This window comes from Centroberyx affinis, unplaced genomic scaffold (genome assembly GCF_046629955.1).
Source record: "Centroberyx affinis isolate AG114_WGS23_722 - 3 ecotype Tasmania unplaced genomic scaffold, CSIRO-AGI_Caff_v1 ptg000655l_1, whole genome shotgun sequence".
Lineage (NCBI taxonomy): Eukaryota > Metazoa > Chordata > Actinopteri > Beryciformes > Berycidae > Centroberyx > Centroberyx affinis.
The window spans coordinates 57,817-72,159 of record NW_027279281.1 but is presented as its reverse complement, the minus strand read 5'-3'; the positions used below and the strand labels follow the sequence as shown (position 1 = coordinate 72,159).

The 14,343-nt window shown below is 42.6% G+C and overlaps 1 long non-coding RNA gene across 1 annotated transcript; it reads right to left on the bottom strand.

Annotated features, from left to right (window-relative positions):
- Positions 1 to 3,076: 3,076 nt before the first annotated feature.
- Positions 3,077 to 7,627, bottom strand: LOC139643812 (uncharacterized). Its single transcript, XR_011695107.1, has 4 exons — positions 7,493 to 7,627; positions 5,752 to 5,804; positions 4,544 to 4,903; positions 3,077 to 4,205 (listed from the first exon to the last, which is right to left on the bottom strand). It is a non-coding gene; the product is annotated as an uncharacterized lncRNA (long non-coding RNA).
- Between the last annotated feature and the right edge of the window lie 6,716 nt (positions 7,628 to 14,343).

Genomic DNA, 14,343 nt, shown 5'->3' with positions numbered 1-14,343 from the left:
TGCCTGCCGCCACACACATCTCACATCCTGCAGCCACTGGATGTGAGTTTCTTTGGACCCTTGAAGGCAGATTTCTCTGGTCTTACAGGAGATCTGTCGGCTGTGAGCCACTCTTTCTTGGTTTCCAAGAAAGAGTTTTCAAGGGTCCTTAGGGACTCATACCAGAGGCTGAAGGATCGGAGAGTGGTGGTGGCTGGATTCAGGAGGTGTGGCCTCTACCCTCTGGACCCGACGGCCATTGACTGGTCTCGGGTCATGCCGTCCCGGGCCGCGGCGTGGGACCTCCTCACCACCTCCGCCAACCCCATCGGCATCTTCCTGGGCCACACCTGATGCTACCCACCCCATCCAACCTCCCCTATCCCCAGTTGCCCCACCCCCAAGCCCACCTGCCACAACAACCCCGGCCCAGACTCATCCTACCCCTGCCCCCCATCCCCTGAGCCCACCCCCTGTCCCCAATACCCAGAATCCACCTCCCCCTCCACCTGCCAATCCTTACCTCACCCATCCCCTGGTAGCATCAGGCCAGATAACAGCAGACCTGGCCCACCTCCTGGCCGAAATCAACTACGCCAGCAACACCGGCAAGGTCAGGAGGAACACGACCAAGGCCCGGATCCTAACGGCTCAGGAGATGTCCGACGCCATCGAGGAGGCGGAGGACCGCGCTGCAAGGCGGGAGGCCCAAGCTCTGGCCAGACGAGACCGAGAGCAGCAGCTGGCCGAAGACACCAGCCCGGCAGCCACTTCCTCTACCCTGCCTGGCGGCTCCCGCCCCAGCCGCAGAATGTCCCTCGGGCTGCTCCAGCCACCAGCTCCGGCCTTCCCATCGCCGGTCCCTCAACCCCCTTGGCCCCCTCTTGTGCCTCCCACGGTCCCCGGCTGCCTGCCCCCAGCGGCACACCATCCCCAACGAGCCTGCCTGCTCAGGAACATCAACACCATCCCCCATCTCCTGCTGGACAAGCCGACGGTAAATCATATCTATTTTACATTTGACTGTGCATTTAATTGAATTTAAATATCGAAATGTAAGAACTACTGTGATGCACAGACGTTATTGGGAGTATGTATGTTCATGTTTTAATATAAAATATTATTATTCTTTTAGAGCCTTCAGCATCAGGATGTGGCCGGGGGTCCCAAATGTCTTCCTCTCCCTCCCAAAGTAAATCCTTTATATAATCTGTAAAAACAAACAACATTTAAACATGTTGGTGACAGTAGCCTTGATGAAGAATAAACAAGACATGTCTAAGCTTTGTCTCTTATTTTTACAGCCTCCAACCAGGCTTTGGTGTCCTTGTCGTCCAGCTCCTCCTCGTCTGCTGGACCCACGACATCCACCGGTAGTGTACTTCATGTTGACTGTCTTTGCATGCCAACACATGATAATCAGGCAATTTTCTTACAATTTTTTTGTGTGTGAATAGGTCACACTGCTGGGAAAACAAGGCAGGAGCCGACTGTTTGGCGGTGTGGCCGGTGCAGGAAACCTGACCCTCCGCAGAATTCGGAGGGATTGGTGTCGTGGGTCCAGTGTGACAACTGTCACAAATGGTTCCATGCCATTTGTGTAGGCTGGGAGGAGGAGCTGGACGACGACGACGAGGACTTTTGGTGTTTTTGGTGTCTTGACGTTTGATTTTGTTTGTCTTATTTATTTATTTATTTTTATTTGAATTTTTTGTCCTGTCTATTTTATGTTTATCAATAAATGTTTTATGTTTATCAATAAATTGCTTTAATCTTTTCCATCATTTGTTATAGTCATTTGTCTTTGATTCAGACATTACCATTTTAGTCATTAACACTTATGTTTATAGTCCTGCCATAAATACTCTTGTGTGTGTTACTGGCAATTGTTATACTGTATGTACATATGTATGAGTGTATAATTGCTCAATTTAATGCATCAGCTGGTATTTTGTAAGTGATCAAACTTAGAAGAGAGTTTAACAAAACATCCAGCAGGTGGCGGTAACGCAGCAAAATGGAAATTAAGGAGCCTTAACTGTATTATTTTGAGTTGTTGAAGCATGTTATCTTATTGTGAAGGACGGAAGTACGGTGCCGGATGTTTTTTCATGATTGATGTAGACTTGGTTGACTCAGGAACAACCTAAAGGCCCTGCAAAATCAGCAGCGCGTAGTGTTTACAGCGTGAAGAGAGGGGTGTCCGACTCAGGACAAGCCTAGCGCGCAGCTAAATGACCGGCGATAGCGTCCTTTTTCCGACTCTGGTAAAGACAAATCTAAAGTAAATGATTAAAACGATATATGGTTAGAAAGGTAATAGGTTATACTTGACTTTTACACCATTAAACTAGTTGGAAACATTACATGATCGTTTATAACAGTAGTTAAAACAAAATTTTAATAGAATGTTAGCAAAAAAGTGTCCGACTCAGGACACACTTCCGTTACGAAAGGAGATAAAAATAAAGGTATTACCATCTTTTCACATTCTGTTTATAGGCTTATTGCTTATTGCCTTACAATATTCAACAAAATTAAAATCATGTTATTAACCTCTGACTGAAAATAAATCAGTTTATATTCCAATTATGATATCACCTTTTTAACCCGTTAGCTTAGTGACAACCTCTGATAGAGTGCTATAGGTAAGCATATTTAACTTAAAATGAAATATTTAAACTGTCATTTGTATGTCACATATGCAGATTTAACCTTATATATTGCAGATACTGCAAAACACACAAATGCTGCATTTCTTTATACTAGCAAACAAACTTTACCGGGATAAATACCCTTTAAGACCGACAGCATTGCCTTGAATTGAGCTAATATATCAGCCTTACTAGCCTAACACACTAGCATAAAACTTAGCAAAACTACAAAAAAGCACCACAACATGACTAAATATTAAACACCACATGAAACGAAATGATGACAAACCTTGTGCCCTTATCAGCCAGGTGCTAAACAAACAAAATAGCCAGCATTTTTTGGCGTTAGGCAGACACACTTATGCCATGCGCACACACTTGACGATTTACGTACTGTGGTATACAGATTTTTCGCTTTCCGGAAAGACTCCTTCAAAATAAAAGCCCCAACCTTAATATCTAAAATACCGGGCCAAATAATAACATAACCTTAAGAAAATGCTTATAAGAGGAATAAACAAAAAAAAACAAACAAACAATAAATTCTTTAAGTATGCTGTGCCATACTAAAGGTCATTTACAAATAGCAAACATCAAGTTACCAAAGTGCGATATAAAAAAGTATAAAAAGTATAAAAAAGTGCAAGTAGTAGAATATGCAAAGTGCAACAATAAAATGTGGACTATAGTTGATGGTTGATGGCAGCAATTGCCTTAGGAATGAAGGAGCCTTGAGCTCTGGAGCTCCTGAGCCTAGGGACCCTGTACCTCCACCTAGAGGGCAGAAGGTGGAACTCCTGGTGCGAGGGGTGGGATGGGTCGGCCAGGATGGAGGTGGCCTTTCTGACCAGGTGTCTGTTGTACAGAGCGGAGAGACTGAGCTGGGACACCTCTGTAATCTTAGAGCAGGTGTTCACCACTCTCTGTAGCTTTGTCTTGCTCCTCACTTTAAGATTCCCAAACCAGCAGATCAGGACAAAAGTTAAAATTGATTCAATAAAGGAAAGCAATGTCTTTTCGTGCAAATGAATGTACTGTAACTTCAAACTTAACATGTCTAGCCCTCGAAATATCATTTTTTGAGTCACATTAGACAGGTCTGCCATGAACTTGTCAGGTCAGGTCAGACCAATCACAATCTAAAGAGTTTTACTGGATACAGTTACTGGATATACTGTAACCTTAACGAGTAAGTTGTTCCAAGACAACAAGGCATTCACAAGAAAACAACACTATGTTGCTGTGAATGCTCAATTCCACAAAATCCAGCCAGTAGCTGTATTGCCTACATATGCAACAGTGAATCTAAGGTTGCAGCAGAGGGAGGATCAGTAGCAAGTTCAGTTCCACTGTTGAATACCTGAACTACTTGGATGGGCTCCTGCTTTGGTTTTCTGAGTAGAGATGTGGAGCTGAATGCAGTAGGCCTATGTGAAAAACTATGTTTACTAAAAGCCACTAATGCTAATGCTACTGCTAGTCCTGCCAATGCCAATCCCATTCCAGGGTAGACAAAGATCATTCCCCAGATTGATGGCTTTCTTCTCTCAGGAATTGTCTGATCAGTGGCTCCTGTGAAGAGATCAAACAAAACGAGGAAACATTTTACTGTTACAATCCAACAAGAAAACAAAATAACCACAGCAGATAAAAAGGTGAGTGAGGTGGCTGGTGTAGCAGCTTTCATTGGTTACAGTGGCAACACTCAGCCGCCGCACTCCGCCAGTGTTGCATCTATAATGAGTCTAGTGTAACAGCCTGGTTAGTATTACAGTGGTTGCCATGGTAATACCCTCCATCTTGCTGTAGTATTACAGAAGTATCTAGAGTAGAACATCTCTGGCTGTTTTCCGTCTAACTAAAGAAGCTGCTGAATTCTAGTTCTGCTGAGTTCTACTGAGTCAACTTACCAGTGACGGTGAGCCAACATTTACCATAGTTCTCTCCATAACCAGTGAACACTTCACACAGGTACGTTCCTGAGTCGTTAGTCCTGAGTCTGGACAGATGGAGCCTGATGGTTCCTTCTCTGAGTCTGTGTTCGTCACATCGCACTCGTCCTGCAAACTGCTCATGTTGAAATTCTGGGTCTTCAACACCGTTTTCTGAATAATATAAAGTCTTTTCTTCAGTACGAGACACCTTTGCACAATAGATGCTGAGTGAGGAGAGAGACATGTCGGGTTTGGGTGGGAAGATCCATTCCATCGTCACGTTCCCGTTCTCCTCTGCCTGATAGGAGATCTGCTTCACATTCACAATGAATGTTCCTGTGGGAGAGAGAGAGGAAAGTGAGGAACAGAGAGACTGAGAGTGTTTACATGCTCACCAATACTCTGATATTAACCTGATTAAGGAAACACTCTGTCTATATAGGTTTTGTTGGAGAGTTTTAGTGTCCATGATGGTCTAAATGCTGTTTCAGAGGCTTTTCCACCTGACAAGCCTAACCCAAAGTCTACAGTCCAGTGTCAGTGTCTCTGGTGCCACCTTGTGGTGTCATCATGTTGTCTCCATCTACTGGATCTACATATCTGTCTAGAGCAGGGCAATCATGTGCCATGGAGGGCCAAGAGTCTGCAGGTTTTCATTCCCACCAAAGACTGCAGCAGCTCATTTCACTGATTAATAAACCTTCAACCAGAGAGGAGAAAGTAATCAGTCAAATCACCTGGTGTAGACTTTAGTTGGAATGAAAACTCCTGACCCTCCATGGCACATGGCTGCCCTGCTCTGCTCTTTATATATTATTTTATATATGATTAGCAGATGAATTTAATTGTTTTTTTAATTGATTGAGAGGAAATTGGGTCATTACAGAAACAAAGAACAGAGGTGTAGGTTGGAGAACAAAGCGTAAAAAGATGCAAAATCATATGAATAAAAATGTAATACATGATACAAGTAATAAATACGATCATGAAATTAAAGCAATAAGTAAAGATAGAGCGTTGTCATGATACTAATAAGGAGTTTCTACTTGCTAAAGAGAATTCAGGCTATATTGCTATTGGCAGAGAGACAAAGAGGCTGTGAGGGTAATGAAGTGAGAAAATCTGTTAGTGAGGCTGAAAATATCTTTATATTTCTGGATAATGAATTGAAGGTGGAAGCTGACCGCAGACACAGGATGTGAGGAAGAGCAGCAGCAGGATCCAGATCATCTTCTCCCTGTGAGAGCAGAGGACAGAGGGGGAGGAGTCACAAACTCATCTTGAGGGCTGGCCTGGTGAGACTGATGACACCTTAGCAACCCTGTCTATCACCTAACAACCACCTAGTAACACCCTAGCAACACCTGGGAACACCCTAACAACCCATGTCTATTACCTAGAAACCACCTAGTAACACTCTAGCAACTAATACTGATTACCTAGCAACCAGGTAGTAATGCCCTAGCAACCACTATCACCTAGCAACCATCTACTAACATGCAAAGACAAGTAAAATACACGGAGGTGAATACAGTGACTTTCACAGAAGCCTGTTTATTGCATTCAACAACAGTCAGCAACATTTATTTTCCAGGAGCTAATTCCTATTGCTGCTATTTCATTACAACTGCTATGACTACTACTACTAAAACTACTACAACTACTACTTATACAAGTTCTTCTGCTACTGCAACTACTAATACTACTACTACTCCTACAACTAGTACTACAACAAGTAGTAATGCTACTATTACCACTAGTGCTGCTGCTACTACGACTACTACTACTACTACTACTACTACTACAGTTACTAGCACTATACTTCTGTTAGTATTACTACTGTTACTCCTACTACTACAACTACTATTGTATAACTGACTTCTACTACTAAAACTTCCACAACTACTAATGCTACTACTACAACAACTATGCTACTTCTTCCAACTGATCTTTTTAAACATTACCTATTCCTCAGTGAATTAATAACTACAGGACGTTTGGCTGTAAATTAATTACTTACATCCCATGTATCAAACTCTAACAATATTTAAACTGTTTTCAACTTTCAAAGTAGCCTTATCCTATTTGTTTAACTATGTTAGAGTGGGAAGATTTCTTGGATGGTACAGTGAGCAGCCTAGCAAGTTAACACAACAGAAAAAAACCTCATAAAAGCCTTTTGAATCACTTAATTAATGTTTAAAACCACAAAGGACAGCAGAATGTGCGATGCTGCGTTCATCAGATGTTCTGTAAATACGAGCTGCCGACGTCACATCAACCTCGTAGTGGTAATTACAAGCAGGATATGAGGGGATTTTTAGTAGACTGTGATATCTCCCACATGGCATCACAAACTGTGTGAGTGTGTCAACACAAGCTGTAAAAATACCAAATCCACCGATGCTGGCGGTTCAATGTATGAAAAATCACAGTTATCAGTTTTATTCACACTAACACAACCCACCACACTCATAAAAAGCAAGAAACTGGAACAAAACATCTGCTGTAGTTTGTTTATGGATGATTTTAAATTCATAAATACAAATGATGTGGGCATTTCAACAAGTGAAAAACGTAAAGTTTAATGCTTAATAAGAAAGACTTAGAAATATCAGTATCCACAACATAAATTAGGCCACTCCCTTTAAGCCTTGACTGCGACCCAGCATGAAGCTTCACTGCGACCTTGTCTCAGTAGATGATCTACGCCTAAAATATATCAATATATTGCAAAACCTCCCCAAGTTCTCCCTGCAGAGCATCAGTTAACCTCAGTGGGTTTGATGGATTTTCTTTAACTTGATGATTTCAGCTCTACACTGTCCTGTCCTCATCACTTGGCTCCCCTACACATACAAGTTCTCAGGTATTTTGCAAAAAAAACAAACTAACTTCATGACACTTTAGTTCCATGAGTCTTACCTTAGCTTGTGCTGCTGCAGACAGCAGGTTGTCAGGTTTCAGCACAGAAAAAGACAGCAGCAGCTTCTTGTGTTGAGAGTCTGTTCATAGTCTTTGTCCACGTGCAGAAAGAGGAAGCTGGAGTGGTTAGTTTTGAAATTATCTCCCTGTCATGGTGAGTTCCTCTGTCCCAAAGTGTCACCCTGACAGCAGCAACAGATTACTGTCTCTGAGAATGTATGACAACCAACCCGCCCCCCACCTACACACTACGCACACACACACACACACACACACACACACACACACACGCACGCACGCACGCACGCACACACGCACACACACACACACACACACACACACACACACACACACACACACACACACACACAGGCTGTCAGAAGCTGCTGACAGCTGATATTTTGACCATTTAAGTTAAATAAAATCCCCAAAATGTAAATATTCAGTGTTTCCCCAGAGGGAAAAGCCTCTGAAACATTTAGACCATCATGTGACACTAAAACTGGATGATAATGTAACCGAAAATTGAATATAAAATTATGTGAGCTTTTATTTCTGAAATGCTTTAGATATTTACATTTTATTGATTTCAGCTGAATTGTTATTTTTTTTTTTGGCTTTAGATTTCAGGTTTGTTTTTTCATTATGTTGTTGCTTTTGTTTGGTCCCCCTTTAGTATTTTTTTGTCTTTTTGGATTGTGCTTTTATTTTAAAGGATGAAGTGTAGGATGTCTGTTTTCTTTAGATAGTTATTTTTTCAATTTCACCTTGTTTGTGTGACTCGCCTTGTCTGAAGCCTTACATTAGATATCTGAACTGATCTGAGGTCTGTGGAAGCTCATTTGCTCTTCTATTCTAGCTCTTTTCAACAGAGTTAATCAGCTGACTGATTCTGCAGAGCCTCACTGGTCCAGCAGTTAGAGAAACTGTCTTGTAATCAGAAGGTCTCAGGTTTGAGTCCTGCAGCTTCACCTCTTCACCTCTTTTTACTGTCAGTAAGTGTAGAAATGTCCTGAGGCTTCAGGCTGCAGATCAGAGCTTCTGTCTGTTTATTAGAGAGCTGCTGTTATTTCAACCAGCTGACATGGTGGATTTCATTCAACAAGTGATCAGGTCTTGTGCTTTAGAGAGGTGATGTGGTCCAGAGGTTAGAGAGCAGGACTGGGAAGCAGAAGAGTCCTGGTTCAGTTCCTCCAGCTGTTGTCTTTCAACAGCAGAGTGTCTTCAGTCTGTTGAAGCTGCTTTAAATCAGACTGTCAGCTAAACCCCCTGCCTGTAAAGAGTCGTGCTGTCAGTCACTGTTAGGGCACGTATTGAGGTTTAGGATGGCAGATCTGTGTTGCCTAGGTGTAGAGGTAGGGGTGGAGCTAGGATGCAGGGAGAGACTGACATTCCACACGGGGTATTGGGTTAACTCCCCTTTTTAGCTGGCACCTCGACACACCTGTGGGGCTACCACCTGAGAGCTGCTGCTAGCGGAGGGCTGCTGCTAGCTGCTGGCTGGGTGTGAGCACGCGACTGCTGAGACGCCACCGGGTGCGGCGAAGCCAGGTGGAAAACTCAGATATTGCTTGACAGTGATACCGGAACCGGGATTTCATGATACACCTTAAAATGCACGGGGCACACTATCACATCACATGAACTACAAAACCAATATAACCGTGTCGGTGCTGGCCGAGCCCGGAGCTCGAAGACGACCGGAGGCGTCGTGTCGAGATTCGGAGGCCGCTGGTATCAGGCGTGGGGAGGTTCGGCTGGAAGTGGTGAGTAGCCACTTACCCCCCCTAGACAGATAGTTTGCACACAGTAGGTAAGTAAGGCATATTATTCAAGTCTATTGCAAACACCGTAGGGAAAGACCTTATTGTTGCAGACGCTAATGTTAGGAGCATAGGAGTAGTAGTAGCTGGTATTAGCGAGCCGGGTAAACGTTCGGTCGTCTCGTAACAGTCACACTTTGTATAACTTTATTATTCCAACCAGCTGACCAGGTGGATTTCATTCAACAGAGATCACCAGCTGAAGCCTGATGGTCCAGCAGTTAGAGAGAGCGGCTTGTAATCTGAAGATCGCAGGTTCAAATCTCTCCAGTCAGACTCCAAGGCTCCTGCTGACTCTTTATAACTCACTCTGCTCTGAGTCTCCACCAGTGGAAAGCATGCTGAATTTGACTGGTCAGATGAAATGGGCTATATAAATAAAGTTTGAATTGAAAGTAAAACTGTGCGAACGGATTTGTATCGCGAATCCGAGGGCACGGTTTTGAAATCCGTTCGCACAGTTTACAAATTCATTCGCACGGATTTACACATCAAGTTTTTTTTTTCTACCATGTGACCCCAGAGGGGCTCCATAAAAGACAGATACTGTGTGGCCAAAAATATACAGAGGAGTCAAGGTGCCAGAATCACCTAAAAATTCACTTCTCATCCAACTTTATATTTTATTTTTAAAGTACCAAGTGTATATCAGAAAGGAGTTGAGACAAAATGGGAAACATTCAAAAGTTTAAAAAAGTTTAATTTATTCAAAAAAATAAATTAAAATATCACAGTACAAGACCGCTTTTACAACAGTAAAAGCGGAAAATAAAAAACAAATACATTAAAACATGACAATAAAAAGTGCTTTTTCAGAATAATCTAGAATTACCTAGCTTGTGTTTGACAGTCCTACAGGACAGTATTGGCACACAGTAATCACAAATCCCTGATCCACATATTATCCACATATTGCACATAACATATTACATATTAACCTGACATGGTTAACATAGTTAATGTTAGCATGATGCCATATTGTACATGAACACAGGATGACACACTGACTGATAGACAGATATATCAGCTCAGTGCTTAAGGCTTTAGATCAGTGGTTCTCAACGTGGGGTCCAGGGACCACCAGGGGTCCTTGAGGGGGTTCCAGGGGGTCCCCAGCAAATTGATGAATTGTTAAACTTCATAAACTTCAGCATTATTTCATTTACAAGAAGTGAACTCAGTTAGAGAATGTAGAAGAATGACTGTTTTGATCATAGCTGTCTCTGTTATCTCTCTACCTACAATATAGACAGTCATGGAGTTCTGGACAAAATCATATCTGACAATACAAATAGATTTGGGTCCCAAAATTTCATCAAATGGGGGTCTGTGGCTCTAATGTGGACTAAATTAGGGTCCTGGATATGAAAAAGGTTGAGAATCACTGCTTTAGATGAAGGATCTGCAGGCAGGGCCGGCTCTACACTACAGGGGGCCGAGGCAGAACTTTGTTTGGGACCCCCGTACCCCCCACACTGCCATAAAGACTCTGGAACAGTTTACAGTTACTTACAAGCTGTAACAGCTTACTTAGTTACTTTTAAGATATACAATATACAGTTTACAGTGTGCTGACTATATAGATAAACAAAAAATACATTTCCCATTCAAGGCAAAAGTTTTTATGTGCATAAAATCAAGTATAGAAACCTCTAGTCTACTTTGACGGTGAAGTGAACACCAGGCTTCCCTCTTCCTTCACATGATTCCCATCAACAAACTCTGAATTCTACAAGAATTCTCCGAACTCCAAGACAGCTGACGAGCTGCACATGGACATTTGGCTCGGGCCTAAAGGAGACTCACTGCTGTCCTGAAAACTGCATACACAGGTAAGGATGACTTTGGACCCCAAAGACTCTGGAAGTAAGCAGCCCTTTACCGTCTATGTCATTAGTTAGATTGGACTCCAGAGTGTCTCTCTCTCTCTCTCTCTGTAACATTACACTGGATCATTTCTGCAATGTCCATTCCCACATGGAGCAGCTTGGGCTGAGGAGACGAACTCTTTGTTCTTTGTCTGGTCAGTCACGAGCCCAATGTGGATGTTTTCCTCTCGGCCTTGACCTGTAGATCAGACAATAACAAGTGAGGACACACACACAAATTCTATTTAGAAAATGTTTGAAATTAGGTAAAGCAAATACCTTGTTGTTTGCTTGGGCAACAGCGCTGACAAGTGAATACTACTAGAACTACTAGAGCTGCTAGAGCTACTAGAGCTGCTGCCACAACTCCGATGAGACCAAACCGTCCAAGTTCTCTCTGCTCTGGATCCTCTGGTAGATCTGGGGCAGTTCCCATTTTTCCTGGAAAATAAAACACAAGTATCCTGATCACACAGGATGTGTTTTTAGCAGCAGAGGATGGCCTTTTCTTGTTTTCAATGTGAGTGAAGCTTTTTGTGAGCTGCTTTTGTGTTGCTTGGAGTCTTGCAGTTTTCCACTTTTGGCGCTTTTTTTGGAAGAGCTCCTTGAGCGCCCCAAGTTGAAAAAAACAAAAACAGTCTACTTCAACCAATGAGGCACCTACATCACCACTGAACTGTGAAAGGCCTTGTAGCAACAAAGAAAATGTCCAATGATCAACTTGGAAGAAAGGAAAACATGTCTGTCTGCTTTTGGAAATATTTTGGATTTAGCTAAAATGACAAAAGTGAGACAGCCAACTTGAAGCTGTGAAGCTGTGTGAACCGAATGCCAACAGGAAGTTTATTTGAGTTCTGAGATTAATCTCAGAATCTGTTGACCTGTGAGAATAAAGTCAGAATTCTGCCACAGAAGGATCTGGCTCTCAGAAGTCAAATAAATTTGACTGAAGCTAAGTATTATGTTCAGACAACATTTAATTTGTTTTAGATCATTTGTTGTCTTTAGTTGTTCATTACAGGTTCGGCTCAACCAGCCACAGTAGATAACTGTGTGTGTTTATTTCTGTTAAATGTTAAATAATGTTTGTCAGTTCAGGTATTCGGGTCACCAGCTGTTGTTGGACAGCAGCATTGTAAATTCATACCTTTACATGAATTCATATCAGTATACATTAAAATAAGCTATACCGCCCAGTCCTAGTGGTAACAGTCCCCTCCTGCTGTAGTACTACAGTGGTAACCATGGTAACAGTCCCACCCTGCAGTAGTTTTTCTTCTAACTAAAGAAGCTGCTGAAATAAATCTAGTGAGGAAAGTTCTGCTGAGTTCTACTGAGTTCTACTCACCAGTGACATTGAGTGAACATGCATGGAAGTTCCCTCCATAACCAGTGAACACTTTACACAGGTACGTTCCTGAGTCGTTAGTCCTGAGTTTGGACAGATGGAGCCTGATGGTTCCTTCTCTGAAGGAGTCTTCTTCACATCGCACTCGTCCTGCAAACTGCTCATGTTGAGATTCAGGGTCTTCAACACCGTTACGTAGAAGATATAAAGTCTTTTCTTCAGTTGGAGACAGCAGTGAACAATGGATGCTGAGTGAGGAGAGAGACATGTCGGGTTTGGGTGGGAAGATCCATTCCATCGTCACGTTCCCGTTCTCCTCTGCCTGATAGGAGATCTGCTTCACATTCACAATGAATGTTCCTGTGGGAGAGAGAGAGGAAAGTGAGGAACAGAGAGACTGAGAGTGTTTACATGCTCACCAATACTCTGATATTAACCTGATTAAGGAAACACTCTGTCTATATAGGTTTTGTTGGAGAGTTTTAGTGTCCATGATGGTGCCACCTTGTGGTGTCATCATGTTGTCTCCATCTATCTACATATCTGTCTAGAGACACGACTAGAAGGTTAACTTAATTCTCCTGATCCTGAAGAGGAAATTGGGTCATTGCAGAAACAAAGAATAGAGGTGTAGGTTGGAGAACAAGGATTAAAAATGAAAATGTAATTTATGATATCAGTAATACATACAATGAAATTAAAGCAATAATTGTCATCATGACACTAATAATGAGTTTCTACTTGCTAAAGAGAATTCTGGCTATATTGCTGTTGGCAGAGAGAAAGACAAAGAGACTGTGAGGGTAATGAAGTCAGAAAATCTGTTACTGAGGCTGAAAATATCTTTATATTTCTGGATAATGAATTGAAGGTAGAAGCTGACCGCAGACACAGGATGTGAGGAAGAGCAGCAGCAGGATCCAGATCATCTTCTCCCTGTGAGAGCAGAGGACAGAGGGGGAGGAGTCATGAACTCATCTTGAGGGCTGGCCTGGTGAGACTGATAACCCCTGTATATCACCTAGCAACCACCTAGTAACACTTAAGAAACTAATAATGATCACCTAGCAACCAGGTAGTAACACCCTACCTAACAACCACCTACATCCCAACAACCCCTGTCTATCACCTAGCAACCATCTAGTATAACACCCTAGCAACCCCTGTCTATCACCTAGCAACCACCTAGTAACATCATACTGCTTCAACCACTAAGTCAACTACTACTTCTAAGTTTTTCTGCTACTGCAACTTTTTTTTTTTTACCTTTATTTATTCAGGGGGAGTTTCACTGAGAGCAATGCTCTCTTTTTCAGGAACGCCCTGATCACATTCACACCTGGAAGCTGACCAGTACAACCACAGTCTGATCTGCTGGCCACTGAGCAGCTCCACTGGAGCGTTTGGGGTTCACGGCCTTGCTCAAGGGCACCTCAGTGGTAATGAGGGAGGGAATAGCGCTGCTTTTCACTTCCCCACCCGACGACCTTCCGTACGGAAGCCGAGAACAGCCGTGCTTACAATTATTTTTTTAATGCCGTTAAAGAAAACGAGTTTTGTTATCTCAAGATAACGAGATAATCAACCCGTTATCACAAGAAAACAAAATGTTGTTTCCTCCTATTACTTATAATGTTTATCAGAGTTCAGGAGCCATGCCAGCATGCATAGGGCGTTTTGACAACTGTAGCAACTGATTTTTAAGCTGGAAATGTAACTGCAGCAAACAAAACTACACATTTATGCTTCCTGTTCAGTTATGAATCCTCCCCGACAGTCATGACAGTGATGTTGAAGGCTGAAATCAGGTGT